Source organism: Canis lupus, chromosome 2 (genome assembly GCF_011100685.1).
Source record: "Canis lupus familiaris isolate Mischka breed German Shepherd chromosome 2, alternate assembly UU_Cfam_GSD_1.0, whole genome shotgun sequence".
In the NCBI taxonomy this organism is placed as follows: domain Eukaryota; kingdom Metazoa; phylum Chordata; class Mammalia; order Carnivora; family Canidae; genus Canis; species Canis lupus.
In genome coordinates, this window is record NC_049223.1 from 65,233,811 (window position 1) to 65,250,336 (window position 16,526).

General features: G+C 39.0%; 1 non-coding gene across 5 annotated transcripts in view; it reads right to left on the reverse strand.

The window, feature by feature from the left end:
* LOC102152918 overlaps positions 1–16,526 on the reverse strand; it is a 90,187-nt gene that overhangs the window by 52,751 nt on the left and 20,910 nt on the right. For 4 of the 5 annotated variants that reach the window (XR_005355825.1, XR_005355823.1, XR_005355822.1 and 1 more), the window contains exon 2: positions 6,644–6,848. This is a non-coding gene — a transcript (translation initiation factor IF-2-like). Of the gene's footprint in view, positions 1–6,643; positions 6,849–10,118; positions 10,220–16,526 lie in introns of those variants that run through there. The other variant, XR_005355826.1, reaches the window with a different exon arrangement.

The window sequence follows — 16,526 nt, forward strand, 5'->3', positions numbered from 1 at the left end:
AATTTCGCTGAGATCTGAATGACAAAGAGATTTTAGTGAGTGAGGGACTGGAGAAGTTTTCCAGGCAGAGGCTCAGCATGTGCAAAGGCCTATAGTCAGGGGAGAGCATGGAGAGTCAGAGAGGCCAGTGGGACTGGAGGTCAGAGATAAAGGAGAGTACAAGTGAGATGAGGCTGGAGAGGCAGGTCCCGGGGGCAGGCTATGGTAAGAATGTTGTTCCTCTTGAATGGTAAATGGGAAGCTTTTGAAGAATTTTAAGTAAGGAGTGATATGAACACATTTGCATTTTAGAAATACAATTCTTTCTGCCACGTGGAGAACTGATGGAAGGGCTTCAGAATAGACAGGGGGAAGCCACGAGAATGGATGGGAGGAAGCCAGCTACATGGCCACTGTAGTGTTCTAGGAGTAGGATGATGGTGGCTGGATAAAGATGTGGTCATGAAGATAGAAGTGGATGGATTTCAGAGATATTTTTCAGAGGTAAAATCTATAGATTTCATAGGTGGTGAATGAGCTATGGGTAATAAGAGACAACTGCCAATGGTGAGCTTTCTTATTCACCCAATATTGATATTTTGCCATAGCTGTAAATAAAAGAGAGGTTAAGGTACTTGTAAGAGGTCTACAGATGGGAAGGGTCAAGGAACTCACTGTTTGTGTTAGCCATGATAAATTCCTTGTCCTCTAGGAACTCAGAATCTGCTAAGGTGAGCTGAGCGCCTAAGCATCTGCCCATTTACAGTGCTTGGGATCAGATAAGTAGATCAGATACAATAAGAAATACTGACACCACATGACCTAAAAGTCCGAAGAAGAGAAGGGCCAGGATGGGCTAGGTGAGTGAGTGCCTCCTGCAGGATGAGACACGTGAGCAGCTTTCAAAATCCTTGTTAACAGATCCCTAAAGTTCATGTTAAAAACTCACTGTGTTTGGTGTAATGCTGAAAACAATTATTTCTTATACTTAGTATCAAATATAAATCATACTCATTGCATGGACATCTCTTCTTAACAAAAGTGTACGTATTCTGCTCTTGGCAAGCAAATGCTCTTAGCATTTGATACCTACAAGTGCCAAAAACCATATCTAGAAATGTAAAATATTCATTAGTAGTAGAGTCCTTCACTCAAATTTTGAAAATACTGAGGCAAGGGATACCTGGGTAGCTCAGCGGCTGAGCATCTGTCTTTGGCTCAGGGCGTGATCCTGGGATCCGGGATCTAGTCCCACACTGGGCTCCTTGCAGGGAGCCTGCTTCTCCCTCTCTGCCTGTGTCTCCACCTCTCTCTCTCTCTCTCCCTCATAAATAAAATCTTAAAAAAAAAAAGGAAAATAATGAAGCAAAATCCCTATTTTGGTAGGTAAGTGGCAAATCTGAAATGTACAATTAGCCCTTAAAATAAATAATAGATGGAAGGAGCTTAGGAACCCCATGCAAGTGGCTGCCATGGACACAACTCAGGTTTGCAGCTTTGCAAATGGTTTTCGTTCTCATAAAGTGTGATGCAGCAGGATGTAGAAGGCTGCCTGGGCCTTGAAAGAGCAGCACAGTAAACACCAATTCAAGACCCTATTCTCAATGACCCATTAGAACATAGCTTATAATAATGTGGCTAGGAAAAAGTCTTCCTTTATCTGCCATACTGTAAATGTTGGTAGTGGGAAGGAAGGGACAAGGGGTAGAGAAGGAAGTGAACACAGAGAAAGGGGGGACTTCTGCTTTTTGCTCAGTGTATTTCTCTATCATTTGCATTTTAAACATAAGATTTCAATTAATGTAGTTTTTTTAAGAGTAAAAAAATGAATATTCTTCTCTTATCTACACATCTCATGATACACCACAATTCCCCTATTTGAGGCTCCTGGGAATAGGAAAAACCATTGGTTTCCATATTCTGCAAAGGAACCCATAATATACTTGGAAACAACGATGAAAGTTTCCCCACAGTATTCTTTTCCAGAGTAAACAGCCAATAACTGGTTGTTCTTGTATACGTTACCATATACTTTGGAAGCACTGGGTGTTACATTGCATGAATCTTTATGGGGGCTTATAACTAGTGATGGCATGGGGCTCATTTTAATGATAATTCTTATAACCACTTTCTTTAGTAAGGCTAGATATTAATGAGGCAGAGGCAGAGATAAGCAGCAGGGAATCTCATGTGTTGACAAAATACATATGAAGATAATACAAAGGGAGAATCTTGATGTGTGCACAGGTCCCACTTCCCACTCTTTTCCCCCAATTCTGTGAAGGAAAAAAATGGACTAGTTGGTATTCACTACCCTTTAATGGTACAGATTGTTGAACCATATGATAGAGCATTCTAAACAGCAAGCAAGGGGAAAAGAGAATCTTGTTAAATTCAATATGAGAAGGACACTTTAAGATCATCTATCTTGTAGGCTGGGGTACTAAAAATGTAAAGTGACGTCCCAAAGGGGATATTGAATAAAACGAAAAGAAAAATGTTGGTGATATATTGATTAAACCTCGTGCGCTGCATATCTTTATTTGTTCCTCCAAATCCACTTCTTTTTTCTTTTTTAAGATTTTATTTATTATTCATGAGAGACACACACACACACACAGAGAGAGAGAGAGAGAGAGAGAGAGGCAGAGACACAGGCAGGGGGAGAAGCAGGCTCCATGCAGGAAGCCCGACATGGGACTCGATCCTGGGACTCGATCCTGGGACTCCAGGATCATGCCCTGTGCTGAAGGCAGGCGCTAAACCGCTGAGCCACCCAGGGATCCCCTTCCAAATCCACTTCTATCCTTCCCCACTACGCTTCTGCTCTACCAGACTGACAAGAATGAATAGCCCGAATGGGCTCCTCATTCTCTGGCATCTGACTGGGGCCAATGGGAGCCTTGCCTAGAGTTCATAGGAAAGGAAGGGGAAGAGTCAGGGCACTTACAACTCTTGTTCTCTCCTTGAGGGGTTACTGAGGGCTGGCTGTGTCTCCTTTGCATGGCTCCTATCAGGTGACACACACATATGAACACTATAACTCTCTCTCCCTCTGTCTCTCATCCCCTTTAGGTGGTAACAGCTCTTGTTATTAGTCCTAGAATATTGTATTGTCCCTTGTGGTTTCCCTATACCCGGCTTATCCTCTGTAAATATGCTCTTTACTCAGTTCTTCTCCAATCACCCATTTTGAGTGTGCCATCTTTTTTTTTTTCCTGCTAAGACTCAGAATACATTATCAAAGGAAGCTCTTAATCAGGTCCTTGGTGTCCAGAAAGAAAGTTCAAGTAAAAACTTGTCATTCTTCTTGCACTTTCCTTAAACCCACTCCCTTCCTGTATCTGAGCTGTCTGGGGATTTCCCTACCTCATGGTTCTTGATGGGTGACAGAAACTGTTTACCTCCTGGAAGCCACATGCTCACTTTCCCAACCTCCCCTGCAGCTAGGCTCAGACATGTGATCCAAGCTCAACCAACTGGATAGGAGTTTGACTCTTAACATGACATGGGACAAGTGGGGACTGCAGAGAATCCATTTTGGCTGAAGCAGCAGCAGAACCGGGAGCTATGTCAGTTTCCAAAGGGAGTAGCTGAGTCTAATGTCAGGCTTGGGGTGTACAGGGTACTTCTGGTAGAACCTGCACCCAGCAGCAACAGCTACATGGTTCTCTGCAGAGATTTTATGTACTGCTCTACTACTGGGGTCCCCAGTACCTCTATGGACCTCCCAGAAAGCCTGTGAGAAACCCAACAGCCCTCAGTTCATGCTTTCCTTGCTTGAATGGGTCAGAGTTGTTTATATTGCTTGAAACTAAGAACTCTAATATAAAAAGCCAAATCTTTTTGACCTAAAGATTCTGGCATTGTAAAAATCCTATCTCACTTTAAGTTAAAAATAAATCTATATTTGAGCATCTACTCTTGTTTCAATGACTATGCTAGGTGTTACAAAGCTAATTAAGATTGACAACCAATATGATAAACACTCTAATGGAAACTTAGCTTTTAGAGTATAGATGCAGAAGTGACAAATACTCTTGGGAGGATTTTGGTCATTTCCAGAAAGGTAGTGAATTGGGTAGGTAAGGGATGGTGATGTGAACCGTTTGGTATGTCCAAAGAATGAAGGTGAGGTCAGTCAGAGTAACAGGTATGGAGCAGAGAAAGCAAGGGGTCACTGGAGATGAAACTGGGAAAGTGAACTAAGGATTGTTGCAAACTGTCTGGACTTTATTCTCTAGGCAAGCAGGAGAAATCATGCCATCGACTCTGGAAGATGAGTTGAAGAAAAGGAAGGACAGAAGCAAGAAATCTACTTGGTCTCACAAAGGCTATGACTACAGCAGAAGGAATGGGATTGAGAAGGAAGGTAGAGGCTTGAGAAACATTTAAAGAGATAAAAGTGAGGTTTGCTCCCTGCTGGCTGTAGAGAGCCAAGGAGGATCCCAAGATGGCCTCAAAGTTCCAGCCTGAAGGAGGAGGTGGGGAGTAAAGTTTCCTACTAATACAGGGAACTCATGTAGTACAGATTCGGTGTGGAGGGAGAGGAAAGTGGTGTGGCCAGATCTTCTCTTTAAGGATGTACTACTGTATGCATTTTTGTGATTTTTAATCACTGCTCCACAAAGAAAGGATGGAGTTGCTTCAAACCTGGTTGCTATCATTTGACTTACCTGCTATTCTTGGGACTATTCTACTTGCCATGGGTATATCATAACTTTAAATTGCATGATCATCTGGGATGTTCTATGTTGGTAGCTAGGAAAATAAAATTCTTTGAAGGGACTAAAAATAAGCTGTTTAAATTCTTTCCAGGACACCTGGGAGGTTCAGGGGTTAAGCGCTTGCCTTTGGCCCAGGGCATGATCCTGGAGTCACAGGATCAAGTTCCACATTGGGCTCCTTGCATGGAGCCTGCTTCTCCCTCTACCTGCGTCTCTGCCTCTCTCTCTCTCTCTCTCTGTCTCTCTCTCTCTGTCTCTCATGAATAAATAAATAAAATCTTTAAAAATAAATAAATTCTTTCCACACTAACCTCTTTCTCACTTTAGGGTGCAAGTGTGACCCATATCCACTTATCTAGTCTACTGCCAGACCCACATTAGAGTCCTTGGGAGGTCATTGGACTACAGGATCAACACTTATCGTGTCTCTAGCCAATCTTCTATTGACCTGCTGCATTCCATTTCTGACCCTTATGTCTCCTGCCAACAGCAATTCTGAGAGCTGACAGTGGCAGGCTTGGCTTCCCAGAACATCCTTTTTATGTAAACTTACAAACTTAAAGAACCTATTTGACTCTTTCCCCTGTGATACTAAGCTTCATTCTTGATAGCATTTTACCTTTGTTGTGAATAGTAAAGTTCTTTTAGTTACTTTATTGTTAAGAAGTGCATAGGCATGGAGTCTGATGGATGGCATCTTTAGACTTAGATTCTAGAAAGGGCTACCACTGTGCACTTGGCTAAAGGAAGTACATTTTACCAGTGAATGACTTTCATTTATCAAATTCCCAGCCAGCATGAAAAGCTAAGGCCATGTAATAAGCACTATCCTACAGTGCTACTCATTGTTGAAGGCACAAAATGATGACTGGTAGCTTTAGAGATGTTTTCTGGAAACCAAATATAAGAACAGCTTTGTTATTGCATACCTATGGAAACAGAAGATGCCTGGTTCTTTATTCATGTTTGCTCCCTTCTTGAATAGTCATCTATAAGGAGGTGCCATACTCTACTAAACCATGAGCCCTTTGAGGACAGATAGGTTCTAATCCACATGTAAATTCATACCATCTGAATGAATGTAATATGACTGGGGCCAAATAAATGTTGGTTGAATTAATCAGTAATATATGATGAGAGAACTCACACCATAAGGGAGGAGATCCTCTCAGCCACAATAACAGGGCAAGTGAAATTGCTTTGCCATGGGCAGTAGCAGAAGCAGAGTTGGTGACTCATGTAATATGGAAATTCCAAATGAATGGATAAACTAGACTTATGGATAAGAAAGTAGTCATCAAACCAACAGTGTCTTGGAGATTTTTTAAAGTCATAACTATGCTATATAAGCAATAAATTATGAAGGTTGAGCATGTGAATAAAGCTTAATATTGTCATAAATTTTATGACAAAGTTAATCAGACACATATTTAATGACATGCATAATTATTATTATGCAGCATTGTAATAGCCATTAATAATAAGCTGTCTAAGCCAATGACTATAAGAGTCTTTACTTGTGTTCAACCAAACCAACTGCTTGGCATTTTCCCCCTTTCTTTGTTGCTAATTCTCTGTACCTAATATAACTACCAGTGCTGAACGGCTTTTCAGAAATGAATAATTTAATCTTCAGTGCAGAGACACAGAAACCCTTGTTAAAGACAGGGTTTTTAGGTAGGTAAGGCTTGGTAGGTAAGGCTCTCTGAACTCCTTCGACCTCCTAAAACACGTGAAGCAGAAGCATATGGGTACTCTGCCCACAGCTACATGTCAGTGTATTCCCACTTTAATGGCTGGATCTCTGCCTTTATGAAACAAAGAAACTAAAGAAAGACTCTATGACCCAAAGGGGTACATGAGAATTGTTGGGAAATAATAACTGCCACCCAGCAGCTCTCACCAGTGACTAAGGGGAATCTGTGGAAGATTCTTACCTCTTAGCCCTCAGGGAAAGAGGGCAGTAATGCTGAGGCACCCCCAGAGTTCTCCAATGGGCTGTCCACGGTGCTAAACACTCATGAATGCCCCTCTGACCGTCTTTCTTTCCTTGCTTCACTTCTCCACTCTCTCACCAGTGCTTCATGGAGTCACCTTGCATATATGCCACTTGCACCTGAATCCTTATCTCCAGGTCTGCTTCTGGGGGGAACACAAAGTAAGAGAGTGCTCCAGTGATGGGGCTGCAAGTCAGATGCATTCCCTTCCTCTAAGGGCTTTCCTACTCTACACACACACACACACACACACACACACACACACACCAATCACATCCAGCCTTCCCATATACAGCCATCTGCTGAAGAGCTATGCTAAAAGCTTGTGCTGCTCCTGAGGGCAGCACTCATCATGCTATGGACCCCAGGAAGAGAAAAGAATATGTGATCATTAATAGAATGGAGTATGTTCTCTGGATTCCTGACAAGTTGGAAGAGGGTGAGGGCAAGAGTCTACCTGGCGCAGCAGAGAGGGGAAGAGAGAGCAGGAGCTAAGAGTCCCATTGGTTAGAAAAAGCTGCCCTAGGTGCTGATCTGCAACAATTATGTAGTCCATGTATTTCTGGGTAATAAGTCTGTGGTGGTCCTGATGTCTAGACCAACTCCCAGTTGATCCTTCTCAGGAAGGAAACCAGGATAGTCCAGAGACTTTCATTCTGCAGTTAAAGAGTTAGGCACCAGCAGCCTTGATGAAATCATGAAGGCACATTTATGCTAACGTGTAAATGACTCACAGCTTCTTTTCTATTTTTACGGTGGGGAAGTATTTATGGTATAAGGACAGTAATGAACTAAAAAAGGGGAAGGAATGTCCCTGTCAAATAAAAGCCAGAGAAGGGGGAAGGTAGTGGTCGGTGACCAAGACAAAGCACCCCTGTTATATCTGGCCAGCTCTACCTGTTATAGTTCTGGGAGTGAGGTGGGAACAAACAGATGCCATGTTTAGAGGTAGGCCATCCCTACTGCAGTGGGGTGCAGTGTAGATGGGTTACTGATCAAGATGAAAACCCACAGAATGTTTCATTCCAAACTAGAAATATCAATATATAGAACACACCCTTGCCAGTGTCAGAAGAAGAAATCTGAGGAGTTGCAGTGCTATAGGAGAGAAGACTACCTGGCATAGAGTTTATAGGCCAGTGCCACTGCTCATGGTCACTAGAAATCTCTGGATCTCAGTTTTGCCATCTGTAAAATAGTAGTAATTCTATCCATACTACATATCTCATAAAGTTGGCTATGAGGCTCATGCGATGCATGCCTGGAAGAGACGAGTTGCAACAGTTAAAGAGCACTGCCTCTAGAGTCTGACTAGACAGGTTGAAATCCCTGTTCAACACATTCTGGCAGGGCTCTGGGAGGTCTTGGGCAATCTATTTATCCTGGGTTCCTCATCTGCAAAATGAGATTAAAAAAAAAAACAATCATAAGATTATTCCAATGATTAACTAACCACTGCATGTAGAGAATTTAGCCTGGTACTTGGTACTTGTAGTAGCTGCTAAAAGCAATATATACAATATACAGTATACTATGGAGGTTGAAGGCACCGAAAACAACCACTTGCTGCAACAGTCATGAGTCCAGAGGGCTAAAATCAGAGCATAGAAGGTAAGTGATTTGGATATGTAAACATGGTATGCTTCTCTTTGCTCTGGATACAGTGGGCTTATCCTATTATTAACACTTGTTTAGCTGTTGAGCTAGCTGCCATGAGGCCTAACATTTAGTTCCAGTTATTAGATAAATATGTGTTTTGAATGGTATTTGAATTACTAAGTTCTAGATTTCTCTGGTTAGTAAAGTCTCCTTTGTACTTTGTAAAGAGGCTAAAATTGGTATACTGATTTACAGAACAGATGTAACAGTTTTCAAAGTATATTAAAACCATGGTTCACTATGACATGGTGCCTGTTGGAATAGACTTCTAAGAGTAAACTGGACTTTGAGGAGGAAACACTGAGGAGAAGAAAAAGGACATTGTTTTAGATTATCAGATCATTCTGGTTTAAACATTCTGGTTTAAACTTCTGCCATTTTCTTTCCCTCTACTTTGCTAAATAAATGAGTACATTTCTAATTTACAGAGTTAACAAAAGAAAATGTAATTTGATAGCCAAATTCATAATAATTATACAGTAAGAATTTGTAAAGTGTATAAACTAAATACACAAATGTGCCTACACTAAATTTTGTTCAAGTATGCTCACCTACGCTATTCTCTCAGGCGCATTCCTATCATGCTAGGATCCTCATATAATATAAAGATAAAGCAGATGCATTTTGGAAAGCAAAGCAAGAGTAAAACAAAAACACACCTTAAGCAAAATCTTACACATCTCAAATTTATTATTAACCAAGTTTTAAATTTTAATAAGTTCATTATGTTAAAAGTTTAGATGTTTGGGTGTTTCTACCCCAAAACATGATCTTTGAGTGACTTCCATGTCTGTGTGATACGAAAGTCACATGACACTTTCCAAAATCACTAATCTAAATGCATCACATGAAGAAAGGTCATATTCTATCTTGTTCAAAACCTCTAGGAAAATGAGCTTGGTATTTATAAGATGAGGCTCTCTGAGTAGTGTCATGGACATGTCAAGCCAGTCAGCTTGCAAATACTGGTAGGTGCAAAGGTGGGGAGAAAGAAGGGGCAACAGAATAGAGGATTTCTTATTAAGTGATGAGAAAGAAACATTCATATCTCCATGAAATGAGACTTTTAAAATTTGAAACTTAAATCTCTGAATGACAAGGTAATATAAATAATCCACAAATAAAGTCACTAGGTAGGTCATCAAATGCTGATAAATTGGTAAGAACAGTGAGTACAATCTACACATTTAAGCCCACCAGCTCATTTGGTACAGTGTCAGTTTACTTCTCAGTAAAGTCTATATTAGTTTTGTAAAAGGACATATTGGTAAATTGTACAGATCTATTTATAGGCACCATCATGTAACCTGGCACAAAGTAAGCATTCTTCCTGCGGTTAAGACATTTAAATAGTATAGGGGTGTCTGGGAGGCTCAATTGGGTAAGTGTCTGGCTTCACCTCAGGTCATGACCATAGGGTCCTAGTATTAAGCCCCATGTCAAGCTCCATGTGGGGCCTTGGGCTCCCTACTCAGTAGAGTGCCTGCTTTTACTTCCCCTTCTCCCTCTGCCCCTCCCCTGGCTAATGCTCACTCTCAATCTTGAATGAATGAATGAATGAATGAATGAATGAAATCTTTAGAAAAATAAAAGAAATTTGGACGGTGTAAAAATTAGAAAAATAAGCGCCCTATCATTAAGCTATGATAAAGATTAAGGCATGTCATCCACTAAAAGGTTAAAACCTAGATAATAAAAGGTAGTTGCAGTAACAGTAACATTTCCCAAAATGTCAGATCACAAAAGTATCACTTACATAATTGCTTGTAGTTTATTCCTTTGCTTTTCTCTTTTCTCTGTGCATCTTTGTAACATTTTTTAAAAGTGGAAATATAATTGTTGTCATGCGAACAGCTGTAGAAATGATTAAAAGGTATGGAAAAACATAACATGAATGCCAATAATCTGTTTCTGGCAGCAATATATATGGAACAGTATTTAGGAGAAACAAGGAGAAAGAAGAAAAAAGGGAGAAAGGTTTATCATCCTAAAAACTAAACGTCATTGCTTCATAGGAAAAAAAAAAGATTTCATATTTAAAGTCAACAATAGCTAACTCCTAGCTAGAACCACTACCCCACATCACTGGAGTCAGCAAGGGTGCCTTGCTGGAGGGGCAATGTTGCAGTACAAAGTATACAGGATTTTGGAGCTGGGGAAAAGAAAATAATCCACCTCTGCCAGATGAATGACCTTGGGCAAATCAGTTTATCTCTGCCAGACTACATTTTGGCATCCAAAAATTTGATATAACTACCCAAAAGCCTCATGCTGAGGTGAACTGACATAGTTCTCTGTGAAAGGCTTGTTCATTTTTAAATAGATAGCACAGTGCAAATGAAGACTATTTTTTTGTATTGCTAATTGTCAAATATACTAAATTCTATCCAGCTATACAAACAGTATTGGCTCCCAATGGTCTTTTCAACAGCCAAAGATTTATGAATAAAATGATTTTCCTAATGGGATTAACCTGAGCTTTTCTTAAGCACGTAACCTTGAGCTTACCCTACAAAATAATGCTTTAACTATAGCAATGCACATAATAAAGGTTTAGTCCTAGCTTCTAAGATGTCAAACATCATTCACAAAAGAGAAATACTCTTGAAAGATATATATTTGTTTTGGATAGAAAAGACTTCTAATTACAAATGATTTATTGATGAATGCAAATCCTGGCCTATTTGAGAGGCACTCCTGTGAGCATCTTCATGTGTGGTTTACAAGGTGAAGGAAAAGGGGAAATGCCTTGATGGTACCAATGGACATTATGTCTATTTTAATATTGTTAAAGGGAAATTCTCTTTTAGGCATTTAAGAAACCTGCATTAAAAATAAGTCTGAGAATGGAAAAACACCAAAACTATAAAGAAGGTAGAAATAATTACAATCTTAACTAAAGATAATAATCAATCAACATGTTGACATACACCCTACCAGTCATCTTCTCTAAGTACATCTTCTAAAAATGTGTCCTATAAATATAATTTTGTATCTGCCTTCTTCCCATTGAGTATCAGATAGACTTTTAAAGAGCAATTGTTTGGAAACTGTCTCAAGTACATGAGGAAATATGTTTCAATGGAAATAATTCAGCGGCCAATGGAAATATGAAAAGTTCCCAATTTTTCTCATCTCATTGAATAGAAACAAATCTCATTTCAAATGAGTGAGAAAACCAAACTGATTTAGGACTCTACTTATCTTCTACTTTAAAAAATGTAGTTCCATCCAGCAACAATATTATGGGGAAAAGAAAAAGTAACTGTCTAAATTTGCACTGAGGGTCATTTCTTCAGACAACCAAAGCCCATCTATTTCTCAGCTCCATGCTTCAGGCTTAAAATGGATCTCTCTGAAGCAATGACAGAATTTTTGCCAAGTGACTAGGATATAAACACCCTTTTGGTTGCACAGTGAGACATATGCTCTGAAGAAAAGTGGTTCAAAATAGGCAAGTGGGTTTTTCTAGAATAAATGAGAGCCCTTGTAAGCAGCTTCATCTTCAGAGCCTCATATCTGCACTCGCTTGGTAACTCTGTCTTCTCCATGGGTAATGGCAGCACACTGTGTTCATGATTCCTTGCACTATACTAATGAACTGCTATAAATTTGTTTTTGATGTTCCAGAGAGCCTAACTTCAGTCTTTAGGCAATGCTGAGGATGCACCCTATATTCTAGACTCACCTTTTGCAAGGTGTACTCTCAGCATTGTGGGCGATTTCCATGGGAGAATATTCTATTTAAAGAAATACTGTCCCAGCATAATACAAAAAATCACTTATGAAGATGCAAGAGACATGGAAAGCTCTCAATTATGTTTACACAAGCACAATGTCAGAACCTCTCTTCCCTATTCCCTAAGGGGGTTGGGAGGGGAGTACTCAGTTGTGAGAAAAGAAAGCCATACAAAAAGTATTCATGTAGTCATAGGAGTGGGAAGATTGAAGCTCCTCCAAAGGGGATGTACACACACACACACTTCCTGAGTCCCAGAGTGTGCTGAAGGTCAGACAGGCATTGGCAGAAAGGAAGGAGGGAAGGAAGGCAGGCCAAAGCAGAAAAACAATCTCTATGTCCCCTATTTTTGACCTCAAACACAGACATCAAATTCTTTTTTTGGCATGTTTTAAAATGGAGTATCTTTAAAACAAGGAATATTTAAAGGGTACATTAAATTTTATTTTTAAAACTTTTCATAGACTAAAAATAAGTAAACCACTCTCAATTGACAAAATGTGCCACTGCAACATAATGAGTACCTTCACCTTTCATTTTTAGGCAGCCAGATTCATAGTCCTTGAAGTCTCTTGAATTTAAAAATGGAAATGACAACATAAATTTATCAACATATATGATTTTCTGATTAAACACCAAGATAGAAATGAAAAAAAAATGGTAATGTCATTTAAAAAATAGCCAATTTCCTGAGTTGGTATATTTAAGGATATTTCACAGGAAAAAAAACTTGTAGTCTCATAATTGTGTGCACCAACAAGATGTGGACAATTTAGCTTGATATTACAGATAGAAGAACACGGTTGCCACAAAATCAAATCTCTTCCCAGGTATCAACCATAGAAGGCAGCAAGTCTTCTCAGTTTTATTCACTGATGTATCCCTGATCCCCACAACAAATACCTGTCACATAGTGGGTGGTCAACACACATTAGTTGAATGAATGAATAAATATAGAAAATATAAAGATAGTGCATGATGTGTTTCTGAAGCTAGGTCAACTGTGTATATCGTTATTGGCATATATAAGTTGTCTTTGTTTTAAATGTGGGTGTGAGGACTTTCAATGAAATATATCTACCAAAATGGAACAAAGTCATTATTGCCTGAACTTTAGTACTGCAACAGAAGGAAAACCACTGGAAAAGAGCTAGGTGAGTGCCTGGTCAACCTCAAGGTGAGTCTGGAGCAAGCCTGAGGCAGTGGAGGTTGGTACCTGGGGTTCTAATTTTGGCATTGCTTCTACCTGGACACTCAGGCAGGAAAAGAGCAGTAGCAGTAAAATGATATTTTAGTTCAGGCTAATCGTGTGGATTATCTCATTCCATCCTTAAAAATCAGCCCTTAGGGTAGATGCTTATTTTATTTCTACTCATTTGATGAGAAAACTAAACACACAAAGAGTTATGTAGAATATCAAAGGGCTCTTGCCTACTAGGCATGGGCATGGGGTTTTAGCCTTTGCATTCTGGTTTTAGAGGCAACATGTTGCATGGACTCAAGAGAGCTTAACCTTCTTGGGTCCCAATCTGTAAAATGTAGGCAGCTAATTCAATAAAACTTAAGGTTCAATATTTAAGGTTCAAGACACTCCATGGTGGGGGGTTGGGCAAAATGGGTGAAGGCAGTCAAAAGGTACAACATTCCAGTTATAAAATAAGTAAGTCCTGGGGATGTAATGGATAGCATGGTGACCATAGTTAATAATATTGTATTGTGGGGGATCCCAGGGTAGCTCAGTGGTTTAGTGCCTGCCTTCTAGGGCGTGATCCTGGAGTCCCGGGATCGAGTCCCGCCTTCAGCTCCCTGCATGGAGCCTGCTTCTCCCTCTGCCTGTGTCTCTGTGTCTCTCTCTCTCTCTCTGTCTCTCATGAATAAATAAATAAAATCTTTAAAAAAAAAACAATATTGTATTGTGTATTTGAAAGTTGCTAAGAGAGTATATCTTAAAAGTTCTCATCACAAGAAAAAAATTATAACCATATTTGGTGATGGATATTAATTAGACTCATTCTGGTGATCATTTCTCAATATGTAATAAATATTGAATAATTATGTTGTACACCTAAAACTAATATAATGTTATGTGTCAATTATCTCTCAATGAAAAAAAGGATACCCCAGGTTAAAGATCCTAAATTCTGATATTTATTTATCTAAAAAGGCAAGAAAAGTCTTGCTACAATAATACTCTGTCATCTTGGTATTATTATTGGTGCCTTAGTTATTGGGATCAATTTCCCAGTAAGTGAGAATGGACTATTCATGAAACTTTATAACACAGTGACAAAACCACAGATAAAATTTTGGTACATGTATAGTTACTTAAAAAGTTATACTATACAGTATGTTACCACATCAACCAGAAAAAATAGGAATTCACCTAGGCTGTTCTTCTAGGCCGATAAACACCAAGACTTAATAGAGATTTTCATTAAATTCATTCTAAGTTTCGTTGCCACTCATGGATAGTTTACTTGCCAACGATTGCTTTCTAATTGCTTTATGTTTCCTAACTAGCCTTTGTATTGTTTTGGTAAAGACCTCAAACAATGCTGGGCAGTTGGTGTGAAATGGATAATTAAATGAAATGGACTAGGGTGCACCTGGTAGCTCAGTTGGTAGAACATGTGACTCTCAATCTCAGGGTTGTGAGTTCCAGCCCCACATTGTGCCAAGAGATTACCTACAAAAAATAAACATCTTAAAAAATTTTTTTAATGGACTAATAAAGGATTCCCTCATAAGTCCCTATACATTGAAATATACTTTGTCGTGGCTTCCTTTCAATCTGGTATTTTAAAATCTAAAATATTATCTATGAAAAAAATAAAATATTATCTATGTTATATAACAATAATGAAATCCTTATTGCTCAGAATATGCACAGATAAAAGTTCACAAGCTTCAAAAGTAAATAGTAATTGTTATACTTTCCCAATAATAAAACACATTTTGGTAAGGTTTTCACATTTTAAAAACTCAAAATAGCTTTATGAGTTCACAAAATAATACTATATTTTTTTCAAGATATTAACATATATTCTTGTGTTGTAGTTGGATAGGATGTAATTTGCTTGGGAGATTTAGCATTTGCTACTTCAAAGAATACTTCTTTTAATATTTTCATTTTAATATTCTGAAAATAGCATAATACATTTATCAGAAGTTAATTTTTTAAACTCGACATGAATGGTTTTGTTTGAAATAAACAACTTTGGTATTGTGTATCTGATTTTGCAATAAATTAGGGTTTAATTCATAGTGATTTTCTATGATACAACAAATAATTAAACAACTAATGGTTCACCAAGAGAATAAAATGTATCAAATCTGTTGTTTCTGAAGGTGAAGCAAGATTTTGTTCTGGTATAGTGCATCACTGAGATCCCAGGAGGAAACAAAATTAAACACAGATAGTTCAGATGGAGAGATTTTTAATGAAGGGACAACCTACAGAGGTGTTGGCAGGTCAGGGGAATCAACACAAGATGCTAAGAACCCAGGGACTGGAAAATCCCCCAACCTCAGGCAGAAGATACAAAGGGAGGAGAATGCTACTGGCATGAGAGCTGGAGCCCAAGAAAAGAGGAAGGGTCACTGAACAGCTATAATCCTGAAAAGGGGAAGCAACCACCAGATTGCTTCAGGGTCATTGCTTCATACTACCTGCACTGATGCAGGGAGAGAACAGGAAGAAATATCCCAACTTCTCTCTGCTCCTCTGTTTATACCTTCCACTGGCAAAAATTGAAGCCAATTGGAAGGGATCAGCTTCTAGGGGCGAGAAGAGAGAAGGCAGAGTGTGGCTCAGCGGTAGGGGAGCCCAGCACTAGAGAGCTCAATCACATAACTATCGCTGAGGCCTGATGCAAAAAAAGCAAAACTAAGCATGCTCCCCTGACCTAATTTCTAAGAAGTCTACCAGAAAATATCATTTTGGGCAAATAATTTTTAAAAGCACAAAAACCCTAAACAAATAATCTGATTAAAAGTGGGCAGAGGACCTGAATACACATTTCCCAAAGAAGATATATTGAGGACCAACAGACACATGAATCATCATCAGGGAAATGCAAATCAAAACCCCATAACGAGATATCACCTCACACCTGTCAGAATGGCTACTACCAAAAAGAGAAGAAATAACAAGCGCTGGTGATGATGTAGAGGAAAAGGAATCCTTATGCACTCTTGGTAGGAATGTAAATTGGTGCAGCCATTGTGGAGAACAGTATGGAGGTTTCTTGAAAACTTAAAAACAGAAATACCATATGATCCAATAATTCTCCTACTGTCAAATACCCAAAGAAAATGAAAACACTAATTCAAAAAGATATAGACGTTATTATGTTTATTGAAGCATTATTTATAATAGTCAAGATATGGAAGCAATCTGAGTGTCCATCAATAGATAAATGGGAA